This window comes from Arachis hypogaea, chromosome 9 (genome assembly GCF_003086295.3).
Source record: "Arachis hypogaea cultivar Tifrunner chromosome 9, arahy.Tifrunner.gnm2.J5K5, whole genome shotgun sequence".
Lineage (NCBI taxonomy): Eukaryota > Viridiplantae > Streptophyta > Magnoliopsida > Fabales > Fabaceae > Arachis > Arachis hypogaea.
Genome location: NC_092044.1, coordinates 60,459,087 through 60,465,889, shown reverse-complemented (window position 1 = coordinate 60,465,889; position 6,803 = coordinate 60,459,087). Strand labels below are relative to the sequence as shown.

General features: G+C 36.0%; 1 non-coding gene across 1 annotated transcript; it reads right to left on the bottom strand.

Annotated features, from left to right (window-relative positions):
- Positions 1–4,053: 4,053 nt before the first annotated feature.
- LOC112713457 (small nucleolar RNA R71) lies at positions 4,054–4,157 on the bottom strand. Its single transcript, XR_003158430.1, has one exon. It is a non-coding gene; the product is annotated as a small nucleolar RNA R71 (small nucleolar RNA).
- Between the last annotated feature and the right edge of the window lie 2,646 nt (positions 4,158–6,803).

The following is a 6,803-nucleotide window of genomic DNA, read 5'->3' as shown; positions in this document are numbered from 1 at the left end:
AGGTTGGTGCACTAATTCAAACTAACAAAGATTAGGTGACAAGCAATCAATATTAAAAGACTTGGTCTAGGGTTAGCACTAGAAATTCTGTCACTATAGTTTCCTTCAATGATGATGACAATTAAGTCTTGCTCCACTTAATTAGTGTAGAGGAGAGTCAAGTGAAAGTGACTAGCTTGAGTCACAAGTCCTAGCTTCACCCTAAGGGAATCTAGCTTTAGTGCATTCCAAGCCAATTAGCAATCCTTAATTCTCAATCAACAATAGACATTGATGAGTGAATAATTTATACGCTTTTTGGCATTGTTTTTAGGTAGTTTTTAGCATGATCTAGTTACTTTTAGGGATGTTTTCATTAGTTTTTATGCTAAATTCACATTTCTGGACTTTACTATGAGTTTTTGTGTTCTTTTGTGATTTCAGGTATTTTCTGGCTGAAATTGAGGGACCTGAGCAAAACTCTGATAGGAGGCTGACAAAGGACTGCTGATGCTGTTGGAATCTGACCTCCCTGCACTCAAAATAGATATTCTAGAGCTAGAGAACTCTAAATGGCGTGCTCTCAACGCCGTTGGAAAGTAGACATCCAGAGCTTTCCAGAAATATATAATAGTTCATACTTTGTTCGAGATTTGACGATGTAAACTGGCGCTCAACGCCAGTTCCAAGCTACATTCTGGAGTCAAACGCCAGAAACACGTCATGAACCAGAGTTGAACGCCCAAAACACGTTACAACTTGGCGTTCAACTCCAAGAGAAGCCTCAGCTCGTGGATAGATCAGGCTCAGCCCAAGCACACACCAAGTTGGCCCCGGAAGTGGATTTATGCATCAATTACTTATTTCTGTAAACCATAGTAGCTAGTTTAGTATAAATAGAACTTTTTACTAGTGTGTTAGACATCTTTGGTCTCAGTTTTATTCTATTATTCATCTTATGAGACTATTGATCATGTTTTGGGGGCTGGCCATTCGGCCATGCCTGGACCTATCACTTATGTATTTTCAACGGTGGAGTTTTTACACACCATAGATTAAGGGTGTGGAGCTTTGCTGTACCTGAAGTTTCAATGCAATTACTACCATTTTCTATTCAATTCTACTTATTCTTATTCTATGATATTCGTTGCACTTCAACATGATGAATGTGATGATCCGTGACACTCATCATCATTCTCACCTATGAACGTGTGGCTGACAACCATTTCCGTTCTACCTTAGACTGGGCGCATATCTCTTGGATTCCTTAATCAGAATCTTCGTGGTATAAGATAGAATTGATGGCGGCATTCATGGGAATCTGGAAAGTCTAACCTTGTCTGTGGAATTCTGAGTAGGATTCCAGGATTGAATGACTGTGACGAGCTTCAAACTCCTGAAGGCTGGGCGTTAGTGACAGACGCAAAAGAATCACTGGATTCTATTCCAACCTGATGGAGAACCGACAGATGATTAGCCGTGCTGTGACAGAGCATTTGGACCTTTTTCACTGAGAGGATGGGATGTAGCCATTGACAACGGTGATGCCCTACATACAGCTTGCCATGAAAATGAGTTAGAAGGATTGGATGAATGTAATAAGAAAGTAGAGATTCGGAAGGAACACAACATCTCCATGCGCCTATCTGAAATTCCCACCATTGGATTACATGAGTAATTTTATCTTTATTTCCTGTTTATTTTATTTATCTTTTAATTATCTAATCCAATCACATTTGAATCAGCCTGACTGAGATCTAGAAGATGACCATAGATTGCTTCATACCAACAATCTCTGTGGGATCGACCCTTACTCACGTAAGGTTTATTACTCGACCCAGTACACTTGCTGGTTAGTTGAGCGAAGTTGTGGAAAGAAAGTGCTGAGTTAACAGATGCACATACCAAAGAGCCATTATTGATGATCATAATTTCGTGCACTAAGTTTTTGGCGCCGTTGCCGGGGATTGTTCGAGTATGAACAACTAACGGTTCATCTTGTTGCTCAGATTAGGTAAGTTTCTTTTTGTTTTGTTTTAAAAAAATTTTCAAAAAAAAGTTTTTTTCCTTTTATTTTCTTTTGAAAATAACAAAAGAAAATACAAAAAAAATTCATAAAATCTACAAAACTAAAAATATTTTGTGTTTCTTGTTTGAATCTTGAGTCAATTTATAAGTTTGGTGTCAATTGCATGCTAAAAAATTTTTTCTTGCATTTTTCGAAAATTCATGCATTCATGGTGTTCTTCATGATCTTCAAGTTGTTCTTGGTAAGTCTTCTTGTTAGATCTTGATGTTTTCTTGTTGTGTGTCTTTTATTGTTTTTCATATGCATTTTTGCATTCATAGTGTCCATGCATTAAAGATTTCTAAGTTTGGTGTCTTGCATAGTTTCTTTGCATAAATTTTTTTTTCAAAAATATGTTCTTGATGTTCATCATGATCTTCAAAGTGTTCTTGGTGTTCATCTTGACATTCATAGTGTTCTTGCATGCATTAAGTGTTTTGATCCAAAATTTTCATGTTTTGGGTCATATTTTTGTTTTTCTCTCTCCTCATTAAAATTTCAAAAATAAAAAAAATATCTTTTCCTTATTTCTCTCCTAATTTTCGAAAATTTGAGTTGACTTAGTAAAAAATTTTTAAAATTAGTTGTTTCTCATAAGTCAAGTCAAATTTTCAATTTTAAAAATCCTATCTTTTCAAAATTTTTTTTTCAAAAATCAAATCTTTTTCATTTTTATCTTATTAATTTCGAAAATTTTAAAATTATTTTCAAAATTTGTTTCTTAATTTTATTTCAAATTTTCGAAATTACACTAACAATTAATGTGATTGATTCAAAAAATTTGAAGTTTGTTACTTTCTTGTTAAGAAAGGTTCAATCTTTAAATTCTAGAATCATATTTTAGTTTCTTGTTAGTCATGTAATTAATTTTAATTTTAAAAATTAAATCTTTTCTAACCATATCTTTTTAATCATATCTTTTTATCTTATCTTTTATATCATATCTTTTTCAAAATTTTATCTTTTTTTCAAAAATTTGATTTTAAAATATCTTTTCTAACTTCTTATCTTCTTATCTTCTTATATTTTCAAATTTGATTTTCAATTTTTTTTTTCAACTAACTATTTGACTTTTTGTTTGTTTCTTATCTTTTTCAAAACCACCTAATAACTTTTCTCTCTAATTTTCGAAAATATCTCCCTCTTTTTCAAAAATTCTTTATTTAATTAATTAATTGTTTTAAATTTTAATTTTAATTTTATTTCTTATCTTTATTTTTTGAAAATCATTTAACTCTTTTTTTTAAATTTATTTTCGAAAATTTCTCCTTCTCTCATATTATTCTATTTATTTATTCATTCACTAACACTTCTCTTCACCTCTCTTCATCTCAATTCAGTACCCCTATCCTTACCCTTCTGTTTGGATTCTCCTTTTTTTATTCTCTTTCTTCTTCTACTAACAATAAGGAACCTCTTTACTGTGACATAGAGGATTCCTCTTTCTTTTCTTGTTCTCTTCTTCTCTATATGAGCAGGAACAAGAAAAAAGGCATTTGTGTTAAAACTGACCCTGAACCTGAAAGGACTCTGAAGAGAAAATTAAGAGAAGCTAAATTACAACAATCCAGAGACAACCTTACTGAAATTTTCGAACAGGAAAAAAACATGGCAGCTGAACCTAACCAATAATGCAAGGAGGATGCTTGATGAATATACTACACATACTTCCAAGTTTGATGGAAGAAGCATCTCAATCCCTACCATTGGGGCAAACAATTTTGAGTTGAAACCTCAACTAGTTGCTCTAATGCAACAAAACTGCAAGTTTCATGGACTTCCATCAGAAGATCCCTATCAGTTTTTAACTGAATTCTTGTAGATCTGTGAGACTGTAAAGATGAATGGAGTAGATCCTGAAGTCTACAGGCTCATGCTTTTCCCTTTTTGCTGTAAGAGACAGAGCTAGAACATGGTTGGATTCACAACCTAAAGATAGCCTGGACTCCTGGGATAAGCTGGTCATGGCCTTCTTGGATAAGTTCTTTCCTCCTCAAAAGCTGAGCAAGCTTAGAGTGGATGTTCAGACCTTCAAACAAAAAGTTGGTGAATCCCTCTATGAAGCTTGGGAAAGATACAAACAGATGACCAAAAGATGTCCTTCTGACATGTTTTCATAATGGACCATGATAGATATATTCTATTATGGTCTATCTGAGTTCTCTAAGATGTCATTGGACCATTCTGCAGGTGGATCCATTCACCTAAAGAAAATGCCTACAGAAGCTCAAGAACTTATTGACATGGTTGCAAATAACCAGTTCATGTACACTTCTGAGAGGAATTCTGTGAATAATGGGACACCTCAAAGGAAGGGAGTTCTTGAAATTGATGCTCTGAATGCCTTATTGGCTCAGAACAAAGTGTTGACTCAGCAAGTCAACATGATTTCTCAAAGTCTGAATGGATGGCAAAATGCGTCCAACAGAACTAAAGAGGCATCTTCTGAAGAAGAAGCTTATCATCCTGAGAACCTTGCAATGGCAAAGGTAAATTACATGGGTAAACCTTATGGAAACACCTATAATTCGTCATGGAGAAATCATCCGAATTTCTCATGGAAGGATCAACAAAAGCCTCAATAAGGCTTTAATAATGGTGGAAGAAATAGGCTCAGCAATATCAAGCCTTATCCATCATCTTCTCAGCAAAAGACAGAGAATTCTGAACAGAGCATCTCTAACTTATCAAACATAGTCTCTGATATGTCGAAAGCCACTTTAAGTTTCATGAGTGAAACAAAGTCCTCCATTAGAAATTTGGAGGCACAAGTGAGTCAGCTGAGTAAGAAAGTCACTGAAACTCCTCCTAGTACTCTCCCAAGCAATACAAAAGAGAATCCAAAGAGAGAGTGCAAGGCCATTGATATAGTCAATATGGCCGAATGCAAGGAAGAAGGGGAGGACGTGAATCCCAATGAGGAAGACCTCATGGGACATCTCCCAACCAAGAAGGAGTTCCCTATTGAGGACCTAAAGGAATCTGAGGCTCATATAGAGACCATAGAGATTCCATTAAACCTCCTTCTGCCATTCATGAGCTCTGAAGACGATTCTTCCTCTGAAGAGGATAAAGATGTGACTAGAGAGCAAGTTGCTCAATATCTAGGAGCCATCATGAAGCTAAATGCCAAGTTATTTGGTAATGAGAGGAAGCATGAACAGCTTCTCTCAATGCAGAGTCAAACAGAGCCCCCACAGTCAAACTCTAAGTTTGGTGTTGGGAGGCCACAACCAAACTCTAAGTTTGGTGTTGAACCCCCACATTCAAACTCTAAGTTGGGTGTTGGGAGGTCCCAACAATGCTCTGAACATCTGTGAAGCTCCATAAGAGCTCACTGTCAAGCTATTGACATTAAAGAAGCGCTTATTGGTAGGCAACCCAATTTTTATTTATCTAATTTTATTTTTTATTTTATTGTTCTTTTATGTTTTATTAGGTACATGATCATATAGAGTCACGAAAAAATATTAAAATTAAAAACAGAATCAAAAACAGCAGAAGAAAAATCACACCCTGGAGGAAGGACTTACTGGCGTTTAAACGGCAGTAAGGAGCATCTGGCTGGTGTTCAACGTCAGAACAGAGCATAGAGTTGGCGCTGAACGCCAGAAACAAGCATGGAACTGGCGTTCAACGCTAGAAACATGCTGCACATAGGCGTTGAACGCCCAGAACATGCATCACTTCGGCGTTTAAACGCCAGAATTGTATGCAAAGGCATTTTACATGCCTAATTGGTGCAGGGAGGTAAATCCTTGACATCTCAGGTTCTGTGGACCCCATAGGATCCCACCTACCATATTCTCCCCTCTTCCTAACATTCATCCTCTCTTACCAATCACCCCAATCTCTCTTCCCCATCACCTCTTCACCACTCACATCCATCCATCTCTTCCCTCCCAATCCCACCCATATGGCCAAAACATACACATCTCTCCCTCTCCTCCATATCTTCTTCCCCTTCCATTCTTTCTTCTTTTCTCGAGGGCAAGCAACATTCTAAGTTTGGTGTGGTAAAAGCATAGCTTTTTTGTTTTTCCATAACCATTGATGGCACCTAAGGCCAGAGAAACCTCAAAAAAAAAGAGAGAGAGAAAAAGAGAAAAGGGAAGACAAAAGCTTCCATCTCTGGGTCATGGGAGATGGAGAGATTCATCTCAAGGGTCCATAGCTCAGTAGAAGAGCATTTGACTGCACATCAAGAGAGCATGAGGAATTCCCTCATCAAGAAATCCCTGAGATACCTCAGGGAATACATTTTCCTCCACACAATTATTGGGAGCAACTAAGGATAAGAGCACCAAAATTATTAGGGATCATGCAACAAAGGCAAAGAAGAGACATAGAGGAGCTCAAAGCACCATTGGTCCTTCAAGAAGGCGCCACCATCACTAAGGTGGATTCATTCCTTGTTCTTATTTTTTTCTGTTGTTTGGTTTTTATGTTATATGTTCATCTATGTTTTGTGTCTCTACTTCATGATCATTAGTAGTTAGTAACTATGTCTTAAAGTTATGAATAATTCCATGAATCCTTCACCTCTCTTAAATGAAAAATGTTTTTAAATTCAAAAAGAATAAGAAGTACATGAATTTCGAATTTATCCTTGAATTTAGTTTAATTATATTGATGTGGTGACAATACTTTTTGTTTTCTGAATGAATGATTGAACAATGCATATTTTTGATCTTGTTGTTTATGAATGTTAAAATTGTTGGCTCTTGAAAGAATGATGAACAAAGAAAAATGTTAT